Source organism: Coturnix japonica, chromosome 1 (assembly GCF_001577835.2).
Source record: "Coturnix japonica isolate 7356 chromosome 1, Coturnix japonica 2.1, whole genome shotgun sequence".
Classification (NCBI taxonomy): Eukaryota; Metazoa; Chordata; class Aves; order Galliformes; family Phasianidae; genus Coturnix; species Coturnix japonica.
Window position 1 is genome coordinate 50,481,700 of NC_029516.1, and position 27,050 is coordinate 50,508,749.

The window sequence follows — 27,050 nt, forward strand, 5'->3', positions numbered from 1 at the left end:
AGTAGGCATTACCTCATTTGCCCATTTTTTTTAAACACAAATAATACAGATTAGAAATCTTAGACTTCAAGCTATTAGTCATCTATTAAAACCCATGTTTCATGGATTCAGAGCAATTGTGTAAAATCAAGAACAACCAGATGCCCAGTGGATGTAAATCAGTAAGGTCCTATTGAAGCCAAAGAAGTTGCAGTGATTAATATCAACGCAGGAATTCAACCTAGAGAAGCTTTCTGCACTTGGCATTCTCAGAGCACACACTATTCTCTCCCTTTTCCTCCTCAGATTCCCATCAAACACAGCTCTATAACAGAAGTGTTCTTTTCCTAACTTGGCTTCAAGTCATGGCTACAGTTCTCAATAGCATATAACCTGTCAAGATAAAATATGCTTTGGGACATAAAATCTCTTCTGAGCATTTTATTGACTTAACTCTACCATTTCTGAAAGGCAGCCAAAATTCCTTAAGGTTTTCAAAGGACTTTGTTTTCTAAATATAATCTATGAACGGATAGAAGAACACAAAAATCCTCAGCTGTTTGCGTAGTTTGGCTTTTGTGCCATGCATTGCCCATCATGATATATTAATTTTCTCATGAAAGCAAACAAAAATTCTAAGTTGTTTGTACTTAGGGACCATATAAGATGCAGAATGCCCTGGGAACCATTTAGAACGGGGATGTTGCCCTGTCTGTAGGTTACTCAAAAACTACATTTATTCTTCTATAAATAAATAAATAAATAAATAAATAAATAAATAAAGCACAAAACAAAACACCACCATGTTTAGACCTCTACTGGAGCTTTTCTTTCCAGACTCTGCTTAAGAGGCCAAGAGATTATAAGCCAGCCACAGAGTCACTACTAACTCCCCAAAACACACAAAGCAGCATTTCACAGGAGAAAAACACCACTTAGAGAGACCAGGCTGTGTCAGCACAAGAATGAGACCACCTCTCAAGAAAGGTCCTGTTTTGCTCTCCCTGTACGAACTTCCCATGGAGCTGGCCCAAAAGGGACAAGACATGTATTCAACCCCAACACAGCAGAGGTCAAGTTCATCCTAGTCCCAGAGCCAAGGCTGAAGCAAACAGAGGCAGCAACCTGAATCAGAGGACTCAGCGTAGTCCCAGCAAAAGCCAGGGGACCCTTAATTACTGTTATTGTTTATGCTGCTGCCACCACAGCCTTCTCAGGGAACAGTATTACTGCAGAGGTAGGAGATGGACTGGCTGCAACTCCTTGCATCCCATTCTCAGTACAGACCACACACTGAGAGTGATGCCTGGTGCAGTGCTGAGAGATGATGACATCTGTCTGCAGGAGCACAAATGCTAAGGTTACAGCTGGTTCTTACAGAGCTCTGAAATGCATAGGAGGTCTCTCTGAGCCCACTTTTCCTGTAGCTGTCACACCTCTGCTGGGCTGGCTTGTAATGCCAGAATCCTTGGCTATTCTAAACATAGCATTGTATTTCCAAGAGGAGGGAAGTCATTTAATTGCTCAGTGGGCTAAATAACTAGTTATTTTATTACTAGTTTTGTCCCTGTCACCTACTCTGCTTCAAGTAGCAGTAACTTCTAAAATGTTATTCAGTCTCCCTAAGTGCAGTTCTAAGAGAAGTTTGTGCTGTAAGTTAGGATTCAAATATCAGACCTAATAATTTATTCCAATTGTTTGGATTAATCACACAAATTCAATTAGCCTGCATCACTTCAGAAATGCACATTCTTTGCAAAGAGGAACTTAAAACTACACTGAAAAATAAATAAATAAATAGATAAATTAGAAACCCACAGGATCAAAGAGCGGGAACTACGAAGCTTAGAGGCTGATGACAGTGTTATCTTTCCCCTGCTTCTCGTGTCCATTACTTCCGTCAACAATATCACAATGCACTTATCTCTTTCCAGGGCACATTTCTGCAAAAGGACATCTAACCACTTTGTAGATGCTAATTAAGGCTCCAGTCACCACTCTCCTGTGAGAAACAGGATTTCCACCTTCTGAGATTTCCAAAGACCAGGAACAAGTATACTTTTGCCTATTGTTGCAGCAGATGAGTAAGGTCCTACCTATTCTAGGAAGCAGCTCTTAAGTTTGCTGGGAAGAATGTGCAGAATAATGGAGAGCTACACCCATATAAGTCACACTTCATGCCAGTGGTCTGACCAGATGGAGATCTTCCACAGCCTTTCATGAACTTATCGTTATCACCACATCAGTCACTGACCTATACTGAAGTGCTCTGCTGCAGTCAGTCTTTCACCCTGTACTCCTATGGAAATCTGAAACGTGTTTTTTAAAGATAAGTAAACAAGACAAGGCCAAAAAGTCTGTTAAAGTCATACAGCAAAACTAAAGCAGCACGAAAAATGGAGTGCAGAGTTCTTGTTTCTGCTATAGCAACGCTATCACCTTAAAGGAGGTCACTGAAGGCTTTCAGAGGCCTTAGGCATTCTTGAAGATATTATCTAGTGTTCAATTTTGAAGCATCATTTAGCTACAGTTTTACCAGGAAAAAAAAATAAAAAGCTACTCTTAACAAAATGATTTAAACAGAAGAAAATAGTGGGAAGAAATGTCAAAGGCCAGAACCGCAGCTCACTTTAATCCATTTTACTGTGCGCTCAGAAGAATGCAAGCAATACTTTTTCTCCTCCATCCTGTCTATGCAGCACAGCTCAAGCCATCACCTCTGTCTTTTGACACCAGTGAGCTATAAGAAACAGGTATCTTAACATTAGACCTGGCCAGCTGTAATACATTTGCTAAAGTAATTACATTTATTTTTACAGATTACATGTGCTTAGGTTTCACTTACTGATGTACTCGAGAATCAGAGGTTTCAACTTTTCAGATAAAGCTCAACGCTGTTATAATCAAAGACAGCATACCGTGCTTAAAGCTGCTAACCATATGCACTTTAAAAATATATATCTATATTGTAGTTGTACTACAGAATCTTACCTGCTAGCTCACAGAACCTTGTCTTGTTTTCACTTTTTCCTCATCACATTAACAATATCAGGACAGTTACACAGCAGTTACCTAAGCATACAAATGTGTGGGCTCCTTTAATTGAAGAAGCTGCATCATTTTTCAAGACAAATAATTTTATGTGCAAGCAACAATATTCTGAGCCAACAGCTGAGGTTCTTAACAAAATCTGCTACCTCTGTCAATACAGTTCAGCAGCAGATGAACTGCTTGATGGCAAAGAAGCATTCAAAGTGAAGTTTCAAGTCCTCTTCCCTTCAGCTGCCAGGGATGAGCTCAACTATGAACCAGGTACTATAAGAAACTGGCCACATGCAGATAGGTAAAAATGAACGCCAAGCATGCATTTCTTTGGTCAGTCTGCATCAGCTGTTTGTAGAAATACTGAAACAGAATTTAACTGGCATTGATTAAAATGCCAACAAAGAACTCACAGTCCAAACTCTGACACTTGAAAATTCCTAAAAGCATCATATTGAGGCATCTCAGATTTTATTGTATGTGTGTCCAGTATGGGAACAATTACTTCTAAAGGCTGTCAGAAACACCATGCTTCAGAGTATAAATCAGAGAGTACCTATCACTTCTTGTGTCCAAAGAAGGGCAACAAAGCTGATGAAGAATCTGGAGCACCAGTCTTATAAGTAGCTGAGGAAACTGGGACTGTTAGTCTGGAGAAGAGGCTTAGGAGTCACTCTCTGCAACTCTCTGAAGGGGTGGTAGCAAGATAGTGGTCAGCCTCTTCTCCCAGGTAATAGGGCAAGAGGGAATGGTCTTATGTTGTACCCTTTTCTCTCAATTAAACTCTCATTTTACTACTCTACTAAACACAAGAACTTAGTTTTCATCTTGACAGACGGGGGAATAATTGCTCATTCTATGTCACTTCCAGAAATGTATTCTGTACTATCACAAGTGGTTAGAAATTAGCTTCAACTGTGGTAAATATTTCCTGAGACTGTGGGGGCTTAAAATGCAATTAACAGTAAAACACTGCAGCACAATAGCACAACAGTTTAAATAAATTGTCCAGAAGCTTTATAAAGTTATGAAACTATTAAAAAAGAATTAATATCTGATCAATTAAGTGGGAGTGAAGCAAAACACATACAAAATAAGACAATCGGGTAACAGAGGAAGAAATCTGGGATAATGTTGGGACCCGCTGCTGTACAAAACAGCATGTTTGAGACCTGATGCACTGTTAGTGCTGCTGTACACCCCCAAAGTTTTGGCTGGACACTCTTGTCTTGTTCTAATAATTTGCTGAGAGTGCAGCTGGTACCCCGAGAGAGTTTCTAGAGATTGCTAAACTGAAAAAGTGAGTGTTGGGCAGTGATTTTATTTCAGTCTTTAGATTTTATACAACAGTCTAATTCAAGACTTAATCCCTCAGTTGTGGAATAGCATTTTATTTCTATTTATAGGCTCCTCTATCCCCTACCCCCTGCAAAAAGTAAACAATCCAACAAAGCCCTTCCTGATACCACCTAAGGAGCTTAATTCAGCTTGGCAAAACTTCATATTTACATTGGGAATTTGCACTTAACTTTGGACATCGTGGATAGATTTTTGCATGATGTGTATTGCAGGTCATGTTAAAAAAGCATTCAGTGGATTGGAACAAGATTCAGCTGATGCTACCCACATAAACATTGCAAACCACTAATTACATTTCTATTAAATGAAGAAAAATGTATAAACAATTTCCATTTGCAAAAATCAGCAATTTCAGCCATGTGGAATTCTGCAACTGCCTCTTCATCAAGCAGTCAAGCTGGGCAGCTACTGCCTTCTTTTATGAATACTGAATAGGGGCATTATATCCTTACAGAAAATGCACATGGGTAAGGACAGGTCTTCTTTTATGCACACAACAAGAACACCAACACAAGTGGAGCGTGTTTGTTTTCTACCACTCACGTAAATGTCAAGAAGTAATTTATATCAATGATATAAATGAGACATTTCGTCTCTCATCAAAACAGCCCTTCAGTTGAAGCCAGTTGCACCTGTATAAATGCAAAATCACATGTGGTACATAAAGTTTTCTTTCTAATATTTCAGAGATAGGTTTATGTTCCCTTTGGAGCAGGTGGCACCAGTGCTGCATGATGTACAACTATTCCCATATATCCTACTGTTCTTCTCAGCTTCAGGCATATATCGACATGAAATTGTAATTCTTCATTCCTGACACCCATAAAGCAATACTTTAAAGAAAAAAAAAAAAAGAAAGAAAAAAAAAAAGGTGCAAAATCATCTGTCAGAGCTTCTGCTATGTCTCCATCCATGATTTCTGTTCTTTGCTGAAGTCCAGGTTTTCAGACTTTGTACCATATTTGCATTCTGAAACCAGATATACTGCCAGCTCAGTCCATTGGGCATTTGCTAAGTATATCTCCAGTATATTAAGCAAAGAAAATCTCTCTGCAGATGTAGACCATGTTAGTGTCTCTGGCAGCAGCAAGTTTCCAGCAAGTGGTTCAACACCTTTTGCCATGTATTTTTACTAATCAAAAATAAAACCTATCAAGGGTGGCCAGACTACTTGGATGGAATACCATAACACTACATTCTAACCTTGGATTTAACGAAGTAGCAAAGGGGGAATTCAGCTTCTAATAAAAGACATCACCTCATAACTTCCAAGTCACTAGACCACATCTATCTAGATCTTTTGCCAATAAAAACTTTCACACAGGAGAATGTTCAACAGATAAACCTGTATTCAATACCCTAAGCTTTTATTCTTCTTCTTTCATTTTACTGCTTATAAATACATTTAAGATGTTATTAAATTCTAACCATACTTCACAGAATAATTTTCCTGTTTACTTATCTCTTCCTTTGTGGTTAATATGGCTGTCCCAGCAAACAGTCCAAAGAGCTATGAGAAAAGGTTTAGTAAACAGGTCTGTGAGTATGCCTTGGTATGACAGCATAGAATCTTTAAGGTTGGAAAAGACCTCTGAGATCATCTAGTCCAACTGTCTGCCCATCACCAATACTGCACACTAAACCATGTGACTAAGTACAATATCTGCCCTTTCCTTAAATTCCTCCAGGGATGGTGACTGCACCACTTCCTAGTTTACACCTATGCATTATGGTGTAGTAATCAGAAGTCCTAGTCTGCAGCACCAGCTCTTTCTTTGACTTTCCACATAACAACTGCCATTTTAATCCAGAGAAAGTACTTACAACGTAAATGGTATCATTTGGTGTACTCAGGTCAGAGCAGACTTGGCAAGCTCTGCTCAACTAAAGAGTACTGAAACAGCAATGGAAATGTGGAGGTTGGCTTTGTTTACTTCAAGGACAGAAGCACACTGGAAGAAAGCAGGATAAAACTTGCATATAATCTATTTAAACAAGAGCTCTCCTATAAATTTCTGTCATCAGCACCTAATTTGATCAGGAGGAACATCCAGAGAAGACTAAAATGCTCCCAAGTAAAGGGCCTTTCCTTCAAACTTACCACTGTGAATGTGGCAGAGCAACGCAGCTGGAAGTCATTTCTGTCTCACGGCGCACCAGTATGCTGTGTGAAGTCATGGGGGTGCTAGCTGCTGTTGCACTTCTTGTGGACAATGTCACTAGCTTCAGCTCAGGTAGGGAACATCAAGAACTCAGTAACAGGCTGAGAAATGACTTCCAACCACTCTCTGTAAGAGCTCCCCTTTAAAGAAGTGGATAGGACTATTTAAAGCATCCTCCACTGACTCCTCCCCCACCAGTTTTGGCCAATACATTGCTTAATTATGATCATTCTGCTTCTTCAGTAAAATAAAAATGAAAATTAACACAGTTAACACTACATAACTCTACAGTCCTAAAATGGTGTTGCTCTGTCAGCAGAAGTGCCCCAAGCCAAACTATGACCACATTACAATGAATCTTTCTGTCACACACCTGTAAACTTAACCATTTCAAAAAGTGAGTAAAGCAAAAATCATCTGTAACCAGTGATTATGCTGCTGGGAAATCCTGCTACAGTCCAGGGAGCTGTGCTAAACCTTAAAACATATTTCAAAGTATGCACAAAGAGGTTGCAAACCATGGTTCTGCATGCATTAGAACTTCAGGTGCTGCTATGCTGGGAAGCAGGGAACAGGACCACCAAAACTTGAGCAGCAAGAAACAAGGTCCCTGGCCTTTCTCCACTCTTAATCAACTTCCGTCACTTCTTTAGCCATGTTTCCTCACACACTACACAAATGTAATGCTCATCTCTTAGTTGTAAACTGGTGTTTAGTACCTAGCCTGCAAAGTAACGTCTCTGCTGGATTTGGGAAGTTCTGAAGCTTTCCTTCGTTACAACAGGGCACAGATGCCTTTGACACTTTTGCAAGATTCAGCTAAGCTAGGAGAATATTGTGCCATTCTGGAGAAAGGTTTGACTAAAACATATGATTATTATTTCATTGCTTGCTTTGATAGCTTCAAGGCATAGTAATTGTACAGCTGGTGCTTTTGTCTGAACTGGACTGACAATAAACAACACAACATTAGAAATCCAGTAAGCAGGAAGCCCAGCATTCAGAAAAATGAAATACTTCTCTGGCCCTTCCTGGCAAGTTATCCCTTCCTTTCATTTTGGATTTGCACAGGTGCTATTCAAAGCATCTCCCAGGTGGCCTGATGCATTGACTACAATGTGCAGATATGCCCATATATTTTATGTGGATGTAAAGTACATTCCCCAAACTAAAACCTTCTCCCAGAGACTCTCCCTAGGTCTTTGACTGAATTTGGCCCCATTTACTCCCTTGCAAATGAAAACCAGTTCCATAGAAGTCAGTGAGGTAACATTTGTATTAAACTAGTGTGAGATCATGTCAGAGGTCCATAATAAAACCAGCTGCCGTTAACTATTCTATGAGTTTCCATTCATTAGGTATTTTTTGCTTGAATTCATATAAGCAATATCCATAGGCCAAGAAACACATTTTAGAATGATAGCTATTTCCGCTTGCTAAAAACTAGAAAGTGTAGCAAACTATCCCAATCCTCACTGAGAAACTACAACTTATTGTATTTTGTTAATAAACAGAGGTGTTTATGGACAAAACACGTGTGAATATACTTTAGGGAGTCATCTCACACTGTACGGGGAAAGGGACAAAATGACCTAATATGTCTTTCCCATGTTTTCAGTTTGGGATTTCCTTTTTATTTATTTATTTATTTATTTATTTATTTATTTATTTATTTATTTATTTATTTTGAATGCCTCTGGTATTTAATTTTAAAATGGGGAAAAACCTTGAATTTAAAGGTTTAGATTCAGGCTCAGCCATATTTAAGCACTGAACCAAGGATCGATGTAACCACATCTGTGCCTTCTAATGCCAGCAGACTTTCCATCAGTGCCTTTCCATTGCCATGCAGGGTCACAGGAGAGACAGAAATAACATAGTTAGATTATAATGTTTTCTCCAGTTCACCATACTGTTTCTAGGTTTTCACAACTGTGTAACTGTTTTGTCATATAAGTCAGATTCACAGTCTGTCACCACTTCAATCTGTTCATCATAACAAAACCTATTTCCCACACGTATAGTAAATTCCTTTCATTTCTTACTAACATGAGGTGATATTTATCAGACACTGATGCAGAAGGAAAACATCCCCCTTGTATTAGAATTAAATTGTCTATATATAGACTCCACAAAAGGAGTTCATGTCTGTTACAGAAAACAGAAAAATAACTACTGCTTATTTTCTAACACCTTTTGGGTTGTAGGAGCAGATGGTCTAGGAAGGACAGTAGCTTTCTGGTTTGACAAATGAAGCAAGCATCATTACTAACAATGGAAATTCTTTGCTGGACAACAGACTGAAAAATCTTAAGCCAATTCACAGGGAAGAGTATTCTTCTAATAAACAAATGTAAATAAAAAGATTTTCTTGTAAAATGACATCTTTGAAAGTCTATACTAAAAGACACCTACAAGTTAAGAACTCCCAGCCATGTACAATGCAGAGCAGCAGAGTTTAACTTCTGCAAAGCTTCTCCATGGCAGCCAGTATAAGACTGCACAAACATGAAACTCAGCCACAAATCTCCTAGAGGAAAGGAAATGACTCCAAAGCATGCATAATTTACCTGCCTCTTAAAAGAGAAAAAAGGAAAACAAAGTAGCCTCACATCTTATTTTTGGGTTCAAGAAGACTGAAGATGCTAAAAAAAAAAAAAGAAATAAAAATTTCTTCAACTAGAATATTTATTGCTCTCTGTTTTCTTATTAACCATTATTAGCTTCCAGTAATGCACCTAATTTAGGTGGTATTTACAAGCCAATATAAAAGAAGGCAAATCCAGTCCAAATCCTGGATGAAGAAATATGACAGAGACCAGACATTTGGTTATTCCAGTCTCCAAATTGGTTTTCTCCAGATCCTTTCAATAGCCAGAAAACAGAAGCAGTAATCTGTATTATTATCACAATACTGGGCTGCTAAAACCTGTCAGGGCTTCTTTTAGCCACATTAAGGTTCCTCAGTGGGTATCAGCTTTATAAACCACAGCTCCATGATAACACTCTCTTCAGAAGTACTGCCATTCAGAGTTGAAAAGCAACGCCATCTCAAAGTAGGACTAATTCGTACCCTCCAGCTCTCTGACATAAAATATCATGATCCTCTTCATGAAGTTGAGGGCACTGGTTTCATCTCTAAGAAAGCAATACACTGAAGAGAAAAAATAAACAAAAAAAACCTTTTCAGTGAAAGAAGGTATCAGAAACTATCACAAAGGACCATTTGTGATTTAAGCTAGCAGGTGGCTGAGCACCTCACAGTCTTTCCCTCACTCCCCCTGCCTTCCCAGTGGGATGAACTGATAAACTGACAAACTGATAGACATCAGTGTATTATCAACATTGTTTTTCTCTTAGAACAAAAAACAAAGCATCATAGCTGAAAGTATGTCTACTTTATCAACACTGACAAAAAGTCTTATTATCAATCATACTCACTGGAAGCTGCAGAAGCCCAGATGTGTATGAAAACAGAAGGTGAACCACAGATCTGTTGCAGGTCCATGGTATTTCTTGAGACCAGGAATAAAAATTTTGAGGAGCAGAAGAATGAATTCAAATCTAGCCAAGTGTCCTGTGACCAACTACATCATCTGAAGAGTCAATCACAACAGCTGAAACATACTCAAAATACAAGTAACTGGATGATGCCAACAATGAAAACCCTTATGGGTTTACATCAAAATGTCAGCAGCTTAAAGGATCCCATCTATAACCTCTAAATATATCAATATGACACAAGCATTGTATTTGTAAGACTCATCTTCAGCAAGGAGGAGACACTGTATAGTTTCATTGTTGTAGTTACTTATCTATCCTCCTTGGGAAATGAAAAGCAACTAGGCTATTTTCTCCCTTTGATTTTGATGTCAGAGTAAGTACTAAACTGTAAAGAAAACAAACTGAGAAGCAAGAATGTAAATACAACTGTGTTCTAACAACTTTGCATCTTAATGTCATCTGCATAGGGTTTCACTGGAGGAATTGATGTGCTGGGAGGAAAATCCCACAGGGTGCACACATCACTTGGGAGCCCTTCTGCAACTCCCATTCAAAGCATGCTGCTCCTGCCCTCCCCCAGACTCATTTCTGTTCATGCACACACGTTTCCTATTTGCTGCACTCCTGTGATCCTACTACTGTTTCTGAAACACTGGCATTTAATCACTGCTTTTGTTAACGTTCTTGTTTTATACCTGGGGTGAGAATAAGATTTTGTCTGCTAATCCCAGCCCATAGTCATAAAAACCCACAAGAGATATGCTGAATACAGAAGAGTAACATTTATTTATACTGGTAGAGGAAATGTCTTTTTCTTGTTTGTGTTGTGTAGGGGGAAGGAGAGGAAATAGGCTCGTGTGTCTGGTTTTATGGAGGGAAGATTAAGTGGCAAAACAAACCTACTGCCGTTTGCATGGATCTAAATAAAGGAACAACAACAAAAAAATAATCACGAAGCTTTTTCGTAACACACAGTGGAGAAAACAGCAAACAAACTGCAAACAACAGTTGCTGCTTTTCCTTTTTATTGTCCCAGGCCCTTGCTCCTTGACTGTATACTGTGTCCAGTGAATAAGACATTTACTACTGTGGCTGCAACAAACTAATGTCCAGCCTTTATCATTTACAGCAGGCCTTTTAATCACCAGGGAGAAAATGAGCAGTGGAATTTGCACTGGCTTACTGGTTTACCAGCATTCTCTCTTTTATGAAATATCATTTCCTAATGAACTCTCCTTACCACAATTCTGACCAGTTCCCTGCTGCTAGCATCCTTCAGGGGATGTACAGAAAGCAAAACAAAGAAAGATGGATTCTGAAACTAACTCTGATTTATACTGTAATAACTGACATGATTTAGATTATGATAACTAAGATTAGACCCAATATGTATTTCTAAAAACTGAAATAAGGTTTACATCACCACACAGCTGCTGAAGTAAGATTAGAATCAGACTAGCCAATGCCCAGGTTAAAACATCTCCCTCCTTTTCAGCAGTGCAGTGAAAGCAGAACTCAAACAACCCATGTGTTAAGTTACTGGGAGTAGCAGAACAGAACTCTGCAGCTGGCCTGCTTTTGTTAATGCAATATACATAAGCCACAGAAATGCTTAGCTCCATCATCAGAATTTCCTAAGAACTCCTATTCATATTTACAGCAATTAAAATGTTGCACTTCGGTCTTTATAATCCAGTTTATTTGAAGTGGGTTGAATTAGCTTGAAATCCCTAATTTCCATAGCAGGATGTGACCATATGTATAGGGCTTTGTTGTTCCCAGAGCCCTGAAGAGCAGCAGCAAACCCTTTTCTCTCCCCTCTTCTCCCCTCAGGACCAAAAGCTACAGCACAGCCCCTGTGCAGGATGACTTCCTGTAGCACCAGCAGCAGAGAGGCTCAGCTCTACAGGTAAATGAGAGCTGGCCAAACATTTCCCCTGAGCTCAGAGCTAACACAGCTACCTCCCGTTTCCACAGTTTGTGGCCAAGCCTGAAGAATTTCTTTCTCAAACTTGTGGGCTTTAACTAGACAGGAATGAAGCCAGATTCTCCCCCTGGCTTTGAAACTGCTGAGAGAAAACAAGTTATCACCAGGTCATTATTTTAGGGGAAAGATGCAGACAGAAACTGTTCTTCATACAAGTGCTTTGTACTGGACAGTGATAATTTGGGCTATGCAACAAGCTCTGCTATGTGCTCTGGAAAGGTAAAGGATTAGAAAAGTCCTGCCTTTGCTTGTGCATCAGAGAGAGGTTTTACTGGTGTGAACACTGCAGCTGAAGAAAAAAAAATGGTGAAGGGAGGAGGACCATTTCACCATTAGAGAGCTCCCTGTCAAAGAAAAGAATGAAGCGGGAAGAGGCTAGTAACATGCCCTGTGGCAGTCACAGAAAGAGAAGGGGAACATCAAAGCCCTGCAAATAAGAAACAAACAGGGATCAATCTCAGCCCCTCCACATAGGCACAGATCCCTTTGAAGCCTGCTGGCAGCAACTTGTGCCAGGCCACAGGGCCCGGCCTGGCCCTGCAGCCACTGCTGCTTTGGGGTGGGAGGCGAAGCGAACTTCCTGCACATCCTGAGACCTGCAGACATGAGGGGATCACAAATGGCAACTCTCCCTCACTGAGTTACTCAGCTGCTAGGGGTGCACAGTTAGCCGTGCCACTCGGATCCCCACATGAATGGAGGAAGAATGGTTTCCAGTGTGAACAGGGGATGTGCCTATCTTGCAGTCACCAGCAAGAGCCCTCCTTTCCCTTGCATTTGTCAGCCTAGAGTGTCACTTTCCTGAGTAGATCCCAAGCCAGAGTATTTCCAGCAAAACCTTATCTCCACAAATCTATTTATAACCCTTCTATGAGCTAAATTCCAAGGATTTTTTTTTTTTTTTTCCCCATTTAAGGACATGAACCAGAAAATGTGCAAACGGGTGGGTAACACTTCTCCTCACACCCTCCACAGCAAGTCTCAAGGGAAACGTTCTTTATTTGTGTTCTGTACACAAGAGGGTGTGGAAACACGCAATGATTTCCATTGCCTGAAACCTTCCTTCACATTTTCCCCACTGCAGTCCACCCCTAGGAGGTACAGCATTGAGCGCTCCCATAACATGAAGCTGAGCAAGCAGGTAAAGCTTAGCAGCATGGCCAAGATTTTCTCTTCCAAGCTAATGACACTCTAACAAGGCTGCCAGCAAAATCTGACATCCTGCAACTCTGCTGTCTGTGCAACAACTTCACAGGAAAACAGGATGCTCTCAGATGCAGCAAGTGCTCTCGTATCTGCAAATACTGGAGAAATCCCATCCAGGCATTTCAGCTCAGTTTCACGGAACTGAGCTTGGCCCACTTTCCACTGCTTTCACTGTGTTTCTGGGTTTCTATGCTTGCAGGCCAGAAAAAAACAGTTCTAGAGGAATATGTAACTGTGCAAACAAGCCAAAATGTGTGCGTTCTAACTAATAAATTAAAAATAAGGTATTTCAATCAATCAAAATTGAAATCAATCAAAAATAAGTGCTTAAATTTGGATTACGGGATTAGAAATTTTTTAGAAATGCTCGGTAGCCTCACGAGCTACATAGAAAATGGCATGGATCTTCTTGTGCTTGAAGACTCAAAAACAGACACACAGCCATTAGGTGACTCACCAGGTATTTATGACTAAAGGAAAAAAAAAAAATCAAATGACTGCAGCAGTTTGAGCTCTGGCCTTCTTTTTGCTTTCCCTCCTTCCCTCATTTCCCCAGTTATTTGCTACTGCAAGTCAGCAGAACAGACACAGTGAGCACTTCATCCTGGCTTCAGCACAGACCCCCTAAACACTTCTGTAGGCAGGATCTTCTGATAGGGAGGTTCTGGTTAGCAATGCTTGAGAAGAGGGATTGCTAATGCTACTATCTGCTTGGCAGCTCAGCTACCAGCCCACCACTTATCACCACTAAGCACAGTTCCAAAGGAGAAAAATGAAGTAGTTTCCTACTCTGGAAATAAACAGTACTGCTAGTGTAGCAGGGCTAGCAGCTAGCTGACAGTGTTACATGCCCTAATCTTTCTTGTTAATCTAATCCGTTTCAAGAAAAGTAAGAACAAGCTCCCCCGGGGGTGGGAGGGATCCCAAATTACAACATACTGTGTGTCCTTCACTGCTGGGCTAGCTGAAATGTACCAGAGCTTTAGGAAAAGCACAGAGAAATAGTTATATAGTTCAACCATCCTATGACCTCAGTGTTCCATCCCAAAAGGTCAAACCTAATCTGATCTTCAAATGCCTTTGAGTCAAATTTCAGCCTCAGCAAAATCCTTGACAAACCATTTGGAGGCACGCAACAGCCACAGCCTCCCAGAGAGCACCAGCATCTGAGGAGAGGTGCTTATGTGTAGATGGGTGACTTGTTTCCAGCACAGTTACACCCCAAATCCATTTTCAGCAGTCCTAGCATTTCAAACCACACAAGAGCTAGGAACAAAACCAGCAAGCCAACCCTTGCTTATGAACACTTCTACAGGTAAGCAATCGAGCAAGGAACAGTTTTTCTGTTTTGAGCTTCCAGGAGATAGTTATTAAGAGGAGTCAATTTGTAAAGAATGGACGTTTTCTTTGAACATGGACTCCTACACTTTGCAGCCACAGGCCTGTCTGCCTCAAGCTTTGCATAACTGGAGTTCAATTCTGCAAGTTCCCATAAAGCTCCCTGCAAAGGCAATGAGAGTCTCACAAGACTATGCTTCACATTCTGCCCAGTTACCTTTTTTGGTGCTTTCTCAGCTACCCAGGAGAGTCCAGACAAGCCATGCAGATGGACAGCTAATGCTGCTGTATGGCCCTCTCTTTCTTATGCATATATGGTTTCCTGTCCCTCTTTGTTCACATGTAGTAATCAGAATGCACCAAGATGCTGCCTTAGCAGATTCAGGTTAACAACTCCACTGGTCTCTAATAAAAATTAGAACATGAGGTCCCCATGGGATGGGTTTCATGTGAGAAACGACTGAGAAATCAAAGTATTTAAGCAGTCCCAAGGCATTCAAATCCTATCTGTCCTGCACAAAGGAAGGAAGAGAGCAAAGGCTCACCTTCCCCTTAGGAAGCAAAACTTCTCCAGGGCAATCCATAAGAGCAAGGAGTGTTTTTTACATGTGACAATGCAGATTGACATGTACAGCAGCTGCACACAGGGCCTATGTACACCATCATCCCTGCCTGACAAACAAAAACATAAAATAAAAAGCTGAACCAATGTCAGCATCACCACGGGGATATGGGTTGCACTGCCCTCTTCCACCTGCACATGTCATCCAAACCCTGAAAACCATGGTCACATCAATCAAGAGGTGCTTAAAAGCACATAATTCAGGGTGAATTTTCTTTAATTTCTTATTTTATTTTATTTTATTTTATTTTATTTTATTTTATTTTATTTTATTTTATTTTATTTTATTTTATTTTATTTATGCTTTGGTTGTCATTTGAGCACACATAACAAAAATGGTCCTCCAACCCTTCTACTGTGTGGCAGTGTCTGGCTCTGCAGTGATTGCCCCATGGGCCAGTGCTGCACACAGGGAAGGGCGAAACAAAGAGGGCTCCTTGCAAGGCTCTTGATAGACACTTCCTGGCTTCTTTCTCCTCATGCAACATAAGCTACCACCCAGCAGGCAGCCAGCAAGAGGAGCCTTGCTACACACCTTTCTGGTCTCATCACATGGAATCAACAGCACTGATAATAACACTAAGTTCAAATGGTTGCTGGCCAGCATGTCTCCCTGCTCTGTATGTATGGCCCTGGAATCATGTTTCAGTGGACCTCAATTTTCCCTCTAGTGTCACTCAGAGGCACTCTTTCCTTTCAAATCACTTAGTTTTCAGTGACATGATTGTATGGTCTGTCAGTGCCAGGCAAGAAAGAAAAGCACAAGCAAAGTTACTCTTTTCTTAGGCTGCCCCATGTCAGAAAACTGTTGTGAGCATCTAAATTGGCAATTGCAGAAAATCCCTTACTCTCCTAATGCACCCTTTAGTTTCTCATTGTCAGAGAGCATTCAAACAACACAGGACCCGCTTAGCATCAGAGCCTGCATTCGTTAATGAAGGTATTGATTTCACCAAGACTAATCTAGTGAATGAAAGATGTGGAATCGATCTACTTGTCATCACATGCTGCAACAAAAAGGACTCTTCAGAAAGTATATATTATTTCAATTTCGTATCCTGTTCACAGGGAAACATGAAGTATTTCTCCCCCAGCGCAGTGATTTAGCTATTATGTTAACAGTTGCAGGCTTGTTATCAAAGATACCTACCTATCAGAAAGCCTCCTAAAGGCAGACCCGCACTTTCTCAAGATACTTGAGAACAGCTCAGCCCTGCTTTACTTTAAAGGCAACTTAATTTGGCAAATGGACTACTTACTTCCTTGAAGCATCACTGCATTTGTAATTTAGGTTAGAACAGTCTGCTTGATTAGTTTGGGTGTATGTAGCTTTAAGATCTCACCCTGTCTCTCTTGATGGCAGGAGAGAAGGGTATGACATTCATCTGGAGATGCTCACACAGCAGCCTACTGCTATATTTAACGAGACTGAGAAAGAATGGATGCAGGGTCTCAGAGTTCTTTGATGGCAATCCATTCAAACACAATCATTCACAGCATGGTATCTAAAATAGACGACTTATTGTAAGTACATATTTTTCACAGAAAAAACACTCTGCCTGCCTGTTTTCTTTGAGCTGCAGCCAAGGAGGGAATGGGTTATTTTCACAGATTGTTCTCCTATATGACTCAGCAAGAGCGGGGTTCGCAGATAGGCAAAATTATATAAAAGCTGCATACTCTGACAATAAATATTCCACAAAAAGTCATTTTAAAAGTTCTCCTGTTCAGTTTTCCATATGATATATCATATGACATATGAGAAGAACCAATTGTAGTGCTGGCTAGGTTGGCAGTTTGGTCAATGTCTGTCTCTCCTAAGTATCAATCTGCAACTAGCATCATTCCTTCTTTCTTTTTCCCAGCCCTCTCCCTAAGACGTTCCCTGCTGCAGAGAGCACCATGCTAGCCAGCCTTGCACAACTTGCTGCAGATTACCCATGGCAAAGGAGCTGGAAGGGAGAGCAGCCTGCTCACCGGCACCTCGAGCTGAGATCTGACTGACACCAGCACAGAGCAGTACTTTTAAGAGCTCTGGTCCCACCCAAGCACATTTTTTTTCTCCCCCTTTTAGCAGGAAAGAGAGTTTCACATAAAATTTCTGGCAACATGCTGCTGTGCAGGCTAGAGGCTGAAAACAAAAATGGATGCTGTCTATTGTCAACAATATTTCTGTGAAAGGCTTCCATGACAGACATCTGCTGCAGCAAGCATCGGATCGGTTACACTAACCAGAGCTTTACTCTATCAGTTACAGAGGGAGGCTGCTTTTGCAGTCTGCAAGCCCAGGTATTAAGTTGCAAAATAAAAGCAATTCACTATTACCACACCAAAGACCTTCCTGTTGCAATTCCGTTCTTATATGTAAATTAAAAATAAAGAAAGGATAGGATATTGCCCCACTGACAGTCCCACTGCAGGATCCCATGCAGAGCGGGACCCTGCCCTGCTCCCGGCACCTTGCCCCATGTTGGAGTCCACCAGTGAGAGAGCGAGCAGCCCTGCACAGCCCAGGAGAGCTGCCCCCTTGGCTCCCTGTGAGCATCTAGACAGAGGGGCAATAGGGAGAGGAGGAGAGGGAAAAGAGTATCTGAGCACCTCAGAGCGTTTCCACGACTCGTCAGGTTTTGCATGCTTCTTATCTAGCCACGACGCAAACACAGTCAGACCGGCTCGCTCCCCAACAAGTACGTATGGTAAGCCCTTACCTCTGCGGTGGAAAGTTTTCAACTAGTAGGAAGGAAATGAATAACTGGCTGCTTGGGCAGGAGCACAGCAAGAAAGGCACACCAGCAGCCTCACACACAGCCCTATTCAATAAAACTACAGCCTTGCTTTGGCCCCTCCCAAAAGTCAATGCTAAGTGAATACATATCCCTTATGTTTACAATTGGCAGGCAGCGGTATGCATTGTCCTCAATTTATTCTAATAGGCAGCCAATGGCTACGCACAAGCCAAGGTGGGTTCAGCCTGCCTGCAGAGATGCCTGTCATTCCCTAGGCATGCTCAGGAAGCCACTCATCAGAAAACCAAGACCTAAAAAGCTCCGAAAATTCATGCAAGCTGCCAAAACTGTCTTGCTACATGCCCTTTTTTGGTTATCCTTAGCAGGGCCTCTGAAAGTAAATCCTCTGTCAGGAACAATCATAAGAAATGTTAATCTTGGAGAAAGAGGCTGTCTTGTTGAATACAAACGGAGCTTAAAAAAAAGGAAGTACAGTGAATGGAAAGGAGCACAGTAAACATATTTACTTTCTGAACTAGGTTTTTAAAAATCAAATAAATAATTCCCCACTATAGCAAAACTTTATTGTTGATTTTTTTATTTTATTTTTTAACAAACACCACATGTAAGAGGGAACACAGAAACTCTCTGCTGTGCAAGCTTGATTCTGCTAAGACACACCAGTGGGAGAGACACATGAAAGATGGAAAGATGGGTTTGCAGCTCCACAGCCTGCTTCCATTTCAAACAGTGCAACAGAAGTTACATATAGAATATATCCCTGCTCTGAAAAGCAACTTTAAAAGGGATTCAGAGTTATGACAATGAATCTTGGTAGTTGGATGAAGGGATTTCGTTTCCAGACATACAGTTATTTCTCTATACATTTAAACAGGTTCACTTACTATGAGGGCAGCCTTACATCTTTATATCCTCCATGACACTTTTCAATATCTTTCATTAGCGTCAATAGAGGAAGCTTAGAATCATTTTTTATCCTATTTTTTCTTTTTCTTTCTTTTTTTTTTTTTTTTTCTTTTGTGATCATTATTGATAACTTTCCAAATTACACAGACAGCTTAAAATGAAAGAACAGATGCAGACTGATGCGGGAAAGAAATGAGCTACATAAATTAGGAGAGCGTGAAAAGAAATGTGAAAATTATTGCAGTGCACAGACCCTAACACATGTACCAGCCGCTAAGCAAGGCTGAAAGAGAAGTGCTGACTGCTCCAGAGGACAGGATTCCAGACCAGGAGATATTCTGCAGATTCATATTTGACAATAACATACACAAAACCAGTTAGGGGGAAAATATGTGTAAGATGACTTTGCAGCTGAGCAGGCTAAACTATTTTAATGCCTTTCTGGGTCTTTATTTCTGGTCACTGGGCCCCATGGATTTAGTCACATGTGTAATGCAAGAAGGATTCAGTCCGCAGACAGTAAACTAATCTTTACAACACAAAAAAATATTTAAAGAGCCAAAGCTCTGTGGATTTACACTAGGCAATTCCAATTTTACAGTATCATTTTAAATTTCACAACAAAAAAGAGGTGCTGTTTTTTAGAAGGCACTTTTTTTTCCAATAACCGTTTGGAAATTTTGTAATACCAGATGTCTCCCATTATGTGAATGTGATGGCTTTAAATATTACGAATAATATATATAGTACATATATAGCTTGGTTTGCAGGATTTACTAAACTATGGAGAACTATATACTCTGTCATTCTATTAATTACAGAAATTAGTAGCCTATGTGTTGATGACCAAATGAAAAAAGGAAATAACGTTACTTAGAAAAAAACGACAAATTCATACTGGATTCTACCATCTTCCTAGAATTTTAGAAAGCAAAACATTCAAAAATCCAGGCTAAAGAGTAAATAGGTTTAAGGGATGCTAATGGGCAGAGCAGAAATCTGGATGTGGATGTCCCATCCCTGAAGACACTCAAGGTCAGGCTGGAAGGGGCTCTGAACAGCCTGATCTACCTGTGGATGTCCCTCAGAATTGAATGCATTGTAGAAGCGTTGAACCAGATGGTTCTTAAATGTCCCTTCCAACTCAGATGATTCTGTGATTCTATATTAGATGTACCTCAAGGTTATTGCTCCTGTATAACCATCCACTGAACTGCTGCAGCCTCAGTGTCTACTATAACAGGGAGCTTGTAGGTATAAACTACTAAAGGCTGAAAGCAGCTGCGTGTTTTGAAAGAGGCTTGCCATGAGTTTTGATGCTCCCCTGTCAAAGCATCACTGACTTCTGTATTCTAGGTCACTTCCCCATCAAAATCTTGCAAAAAGTCTGATTTTGCCCTGAGGAAATGGCATCATGAAGATCAAAGTTTTCATCCTTCTAGCTCAGCTGAATTTCACCTGGGGAAATTTTGGATTTCAAGCCTTAAAACTTCCAAACCAATGAGCTAACACAGATATTCAGGGGATATTCTTGAAAATCTGAGCTACCAAGAATGCTGAGCTAAATTTCTAGTGGATGTCCCATGGCATCCTATGACCAGGAACAACCTGCAGATGCCTGCCGTAAATACACAGCTATAATATGCCTAAATCAACAACAAATTAGGGAACTAACCTGGTAGTCCTTGCCCTCACTGGCAAGATTGCCACTCAAGCCACAGTTTCCTATCCCCTCTACTTTGACCCTGAGGATCAAACTGTTTGTGCCACAGCACAATGTGCTGAAAATAGCACAAGGCTGAAAACCTTTCTGTGTCTGCAGAATCCAACTACTTATTTATGACTGCTGATGTAAAAAATAAAAAAAAAAAAAAGAAAAAAAAAAAGAAATAGCAAGTGTAGAAAGCCCCCAAAACGAGGCATCAGTATTAGAACTGCTCCTATCATGGGCAGAAAAGGCCCTGCAGTGTTCATGGCTCAGCTCTTGAGATGATAACTCAGGGCAAGGGTGGGACTGCCAGAGTGCCCTCTTGCCAAAGCAGCTGTGCAGACAGATCTGTGCTCTCTATCTGGGAAGTATGTAGGGTTTTTGGGAAGTATATCTTTTTGCTTTTTAAAATGAAGACCCATTTTGTTCTTGAACTTCTTGTTTTTTTATTTTTATTTATTTATTTGCCTTGGCATACATAACTGTTGCTGAGTACCACTGAGTCTCAGACAACCACTGTCACCGCAGCATGTGCAGCTGCCATTTTGGAATCCAGAAACAAAAAGCCAGGTATATCTCCACTCCTGCACATTCCCACAATACTGCAAGATACATATGGAACATCAAATATACCATGGAGGGGACAATTCTTCCAGTCTGTTCCCAGCCCCTTAGGCCATTACCTCATATCCCCACAATCTCATGTTTGGGTGGCTGCCACAGCTAACAGTGGATCTAACTGTCCTAGTGCTCACAGCACAAAAATAGTTATCTTTAGGAACAAGCTTCCATACTGTAACTAACACAGATGCTCTGTGTTTAGGCTGGAAGACCAAGGCTGGCTTAGAAGCATAGCACTGAGGTCTGTGCTGGAGTAAATGACCCCTAGAACAGTGACAGTCATGGGCAAGCTACTCTGGTCCCCAGAAGGACACGTCTGCCCTAGGGACTGGGTCAGATGGGAAGCAAACTCAGAGAACTGTCAGCACTAGGAGCAGCCAAGCTTGATATCAGCCTACACTCCATGGTCTCCACACCCTTGTCAATGCAGTACAAGAGGCAGGGGCACACTCTCTATCAGATCTGGCTTTTTTCCTCCCTTGGTACAATACAGCAGTCACAGAACCACAGAACGTCCCGGGTTGGAAGGGACCTCATGGATCATGAAACTCCAACCCGCCTGCCATAGGCAGGGCCACCAACTTCCCCATTTAATACTAGACCAGGTTGGCCAGGGCCCCATCCAACATGGCCTTGAACAAGTCATCAAGGCAACATGCTGTACATCCCGCCTAGCTCACGCCTCTCCTCTTGCTGCAGTCTATAGTGAAGAGCATGAATTGTCCCACCATACATCTTCTCATATCCCATCAATAACATAGAGAGCACAGTGTGGGTTAGCCCAGTCCCAACAGCTGAATTCTAAATTATGCTATGGCTGTGCTGTTTCCACAGCCCATCTGAAGTCAGTCGAACCTTATACACAGAGGATATAGCCCAGATGGCAGCACTCACAGCTGCATGTTTCTGACACGAAGGTGAGTAAGCTGATTTGTAAGCAAGCCACCCAGCTGGCAGGTCTGTCTGGGGGACTGCCTCAAAGTACGTGAGGGAGAGGCCCACACACCGTGAACAGATTTGGTCATCCTTATGGTTACCTCCTGGGCACAGACAGGCTTCTTCTATATTAGAGAAACAGGGGTAACTTTTTAGGAAAATTTTACACGTGTTGCTTCAGGCAATATATTTTGGTCTGGAATAGCACAATCTGTAAGACTTCAAAGACACGAGTGCATTGAAAGCAAGTGAAAAAGCTACTGCAAAAGAGAGCAGAGGAATATGAGTGTTTCTCCAAAGGCAAGGTTATATAAAATCAGTCAGAAATAAAAGGGTAATGCTGCTTAGACATAGTAACAAGGACTACACTGTGTAGATAAGAAAGGGATTTGGATCTTTCTTAACTCAAATGCCAGCCTGTCTCCCTAGGGCTCTTTTAAGTTCCATGGAAGAGACAAATCTTTCCAAAGGGCTATTCACATCACATATGTTGGCAGATTCAGGAGATCCACTGATAAATAGAAAACTCAAGGTATGAAGCCCCTCTGTCTAAAATGCCACAAATCCCCAACAGGCAGTGCAGACTGCGTTCATTCTCTTTCCTTATTGAAAGGTGTAAGTCTTCTGTGTCCTAACATAAGCAGTACATGAAAACACCAATGAATCCTGTTCAAGATGCAGGAATCAAGCATCATGTCATGATAACCAAGCAAGGAATGCAGGGCAGAAGGTGGTACCGGTTTCAGCTTGCACAAATGCACCAGGAAAGAGAAGACGCTGCTTGTATAGGGAAGGTGTTGCACCATGAAAATAGGGACCACTCCAAAGTTTCCAACAGCCCTCCCTCACCTTGTGTTAAAGAAATGAAACAGTAAGCATATAATTCTGTGTAATTCCCATTCATGTTGCTGTGGAGTATCTGCCCATTTCTGCTTGGTGTGGTATTCTGTTTCTCTTGGTTTAGCCAAGCATAGCATATTTATGTACTAAAAGGAATAATCAAAACAAAAAAGGCATTTGAAACCTTTTGGAAAGTAACATTCTTACCCACAGCAAGAAGAATTAATCACGGACACTGTGACTTTACCTTTCTAGAAACAAAACAAGCAGCATAGTGGCCCGTGTTCCAAAGAAAACAGAATACCTGCACATTTCCAGTATAAAAATAAGCATAGCTACAAGCACACAGTGCCCCCCAAAGAACAGAGACCTCACAGCACTTTTGCTTGTGAATGGAAAGGGGGAAAAAAAAGAGCTCTTCTGGACTGCTTTGGGAAGCAGGACATTTATACACTTTTTCTGTAGGCTAACATATGGTAAGAGAACTCTGCCCTCAGGGACACTTCTTTTCCTGAAGGGCATGCCCACTTCTCTTACATAAGCTATGAACAACAGATGTGTATCTTTTTCCCCAAACACCCTTGTTTTCCATTGTTGCCAAACATGAAAAATTATGTGCAATGATATTAACAGTGTTCAGAAAAATTGTGCACATTCTCAAACTGTTTTGATTTGAGAAAAAATCCGTACGTCTGCTCTAAAACAATGGCACTGCATACACTCCTTCTTTGCAAGATTGGCTTTAGTTTGAGTATTGTTTTCCATGCAGAAAAGATGGTGCCATTGCTTACTTTCACAGCCAAGCCGCAAATTGCACAGTTGCTGGTACGGGCATTTTGAGGGTGAGGCATATTCCTTGGCCTTGATTCTGCTCTCACTTAGACTAGGGTAATGCAAACGTCACCCTAATAAAATCGATATTCTCTGACATAACCCATTGTTACAATGTGAGAAATAGGCCCTTTCTGCTCTGATGCTAATAAATTATTCAGCTCCAGCAGCTTGGTTCAGTCAATGAGCAAAAATTAGTTCTCGGTTATTAACTTGGAGTAAAATGAAGTATGTAACTTCAGTGGGCAAACTCCACTTAAGTCCTACACATGTCCATGTTTGCAAACAATGCTTTTGATCTTCTCTTACACCTTCTGTGAAATGATGGCTGCTGTAACAGAGCACAGCACTTCCAACTGCTTCTATGGGGCCATGTCCCTAGAGGTGGAAAGCCATGGTAGGGAGCAAGGCACATCAGGCAGCATTTACCCAACAAAAATCTCTTCTGCACCGTAACGGGATGTGGTTGAAAGCAGGTAGAAACAAGAGCAGTAGCAAGGAAGGTATATTGCTTTCTTTATATCAAGGGGAACAGGATACAGAGGGGATCCACCACTGATCCAGCTTAGATCCATGCAGGTGTTAAAATATTCAACTCTTATTTATGCCATTTGTAAGAAGAAAGGACTTGTCAGATATATCAGCAGGCAGAGCACTAAGCAGAAAGAGTGAAGATTGGAGGGCACAAGAGCACCGAGACCAAATTTTCACACTCCCATTGCTATTATGAGCAGTGTGGCAGAGCTGCACCGTCTGACCTCAGAAATAACCAGTTGCAGCTCTGTGCCATACTCTAAGCACACATATGTTGTGCAAGTGCTGCACGAGAGAACAAAAAACAATGAACTTGTTTAAAATGAAATCTCTAGTGACCTCCATCACACCCTCTTAGCTTGTGGAGTACAACAGCAGAGCCATGATAGGAAGCCAACTGAAGCCGACTGTAGCTGTGCCAAAACAGCACAGTGGTTCTGTAGATGGAGTTACACGTGTCAGTCAGAATACAGCCCTCCTTCAGTCTTCCAGCCACATAGTCCCTCTGGACAGAGCAAGTCTTTGCCACTTCCTAGGAAAAGCCAAATTTCTGTCATCACTGCTGACAAGGAATCTATAGGAAAGAGGAGCAGGCACAGAGAGAGCATCAACAGCAGTCACAAGCATTCCACCTAGCCAAAAGCTCCATCTGCCCTTAGATTTATCCAGTGGAAAGACGGGGAACTGCAACATCTGCCTCAAGAGAAATTAAAGAAGTGGAAAGAAGAGGAGGCAAGTGAAGAAACATTAGCATATTAGTATGGCGTATGTAATATTAGGAATCAAATCTAAGATTTGGATATAGGAGTGCAGTGAATCCCTAACATTCATCCAGCAAGACAGACTGCCAAGCCAACTCATCACAAAGCTGTGAAAGAGATCACTAAAACAATAACTATTCCTATTACAGTTTTGCCTGATAATCTCAGCTGGGAGCCAGCTTTCCATGCAGTGATCCCTCTGTTTGCACCACAGCACAAGGATGTGGGAGCACAGTTGGGATCCCCAGCTACACAAATGTTCTTTCACACGAATGGCTCCACTCCTGCAACCCTAGGAAGGTTTGAAACCTAGCATGAGTTTCTCTGAAGAATGTGGTGTAGTGGAATGCCTTTCCCTGCTCCTTTGTCGTCTTGAAAGAGGGATTGTGGTTTTGTGTTAATTATTCAGCATGACATTTGCTCCTCTCCAAACCTGGATGACGCACCCAGCTTCCCTTTTAGAGTGCTGGGTTATGTCCTCTGTCAGACAATTTCCTGTAAAATCTTCATTTAAATTAAAATTAAATATGAAATAATAAAAAAATGGGACAGGTACAGGAGCTTTCCTGCTTTGTATTTTGAAGTTATATTTCATCATGCATTTTCTACCCCCTTAATTTTCCCAATATGTTTCAGTTGTCTGCACTGACAAATAAGCACAACAGAATTTCTCAAAGGAAATTATCAGAGGGCAGCTGAGGTTTTGAACTGCAGATAGCTATGTTGATTATCTGTGTAAGTCAAGTCCTGGCAGACCACATGATGAGGTAATTACAGAAATATATAGGAAAGAGTAGTAACAGCTCATATGTTTCTTACAGTTCTGGTCTCTAGTTCCTGTATGCTTCAAAATGACTTTCCTTCCATGAGATTAAAACTCTACACTTGGCTGGGCAAGTGGTATAGACATAGTTTATCCTATAGTTGGGGTTGATGGATAATGTGGCTTGTTGTTTTAAGCAAATCTGCTTTGGTCTGCTCCTTGGTCAGAATATGGAACTGAAAGTACTAGGTTTAAATCTCTAGGCAGGGGTCACAGTTACCTGAAAAATTACACTGTGACCTTATGGCTCTCCTCTAATCAGAATTCCTCAAATACTTATTAAAATAGTTGACCTCCTGAATGGCTTCAATTTCCCTTTGGCCCTTCCCTTTCCAGAATGGTCCAGGTTCACCTTCTATGGCACTCTGTGAACTCCTAGAGATTAGTGTAATTCTCAACACACTGACCCATGAACATCCAGTGCAAATGTCCTATAATTTTTTTCCTATTCTTTAAGGTCAAAATCACAAATAGTCCATTTTTCCATTACTTGTTCTTTCAAGACTAATTCACAGCCAATGAGCACTGGCAGCTGTATGGAATGCATAGATATCAGTTAGAAATACCGTATATGCTCGGAGAACAATTTCCATTCAGCCCTTGAAATTTATGTTTCTAGCCCTTTCTTAAGTACTCATAATTATCTTCCACCAGTTCTGTTTTTAGGTGCAGTGGAAATCATACAATCACAGAATCACCAAGGTAGGAAAAGACCTAAAAGATCATCCAGTCCAACCGTTCACCTATCACCAATATCTCCCACTAAACCATGTCCCTCAACACAACATCCAATCGTTCCTTGAACACCCCAAGGGTCGGTGACTCCACCATCTCCCTGGGCAGTCCATTCCAGTGCCTGAGCACCCTTTCTGAGAAGTAATATTTCCTAATGTCCAGCCTGAATCTCCCCTGCCGTAGCTTGAAACCACTCCTTCTGGTCCTATCACTAATGACATGAAAGAGGCCAACCCCCAGCTTACTACAACCCCCCTTCAGGAAGTTATAGAGAGCAATAAGGTCTCCCCTGAGCCTCCTCTTCTCCAGGCTGAACATTCCCAGCTCCCTCAGCCTCTCCTCATATGGCCTGTGCTCCAGACCCCTCACCAGCTTTGTTGCCCTCCTCTGAACATGTTCCAGGGCCTCA

At 41.2% G+C, this 27,050-nt stretch overlaps 1 protein-coding gene across 7 annotated transcripts in view; it reads right to left on the reverse strand.

Annotated features, from left to right (window-relative positions):
* CALD1 (caldesmon 1) overlaps nt 1–18,096 on the reverse strand; it is a 175,423-nt gene extending 157,327 nt beyond the window's left edge. For 2 of the 7 annotated variants that reach the window (XM_032443815.1, XM_015864733.2), the window contains exon 1: nt 17,908–18,094. The gene's annotated coding sequence lies outside the window, so the exon portion shown is untranslated. Of the gene's footprint in view, nt 1–17,907 lie in introns of all 7 variants that reach the window. The other 5 variants (XM_015864723.2, XM_015864704.2, XM_015864762.2 and 2 more) reach the window with 5 other exon arrangements.
* Between the last annotated feature and the right edge of the window lie 8,954 nt (nt 18,097–27,050).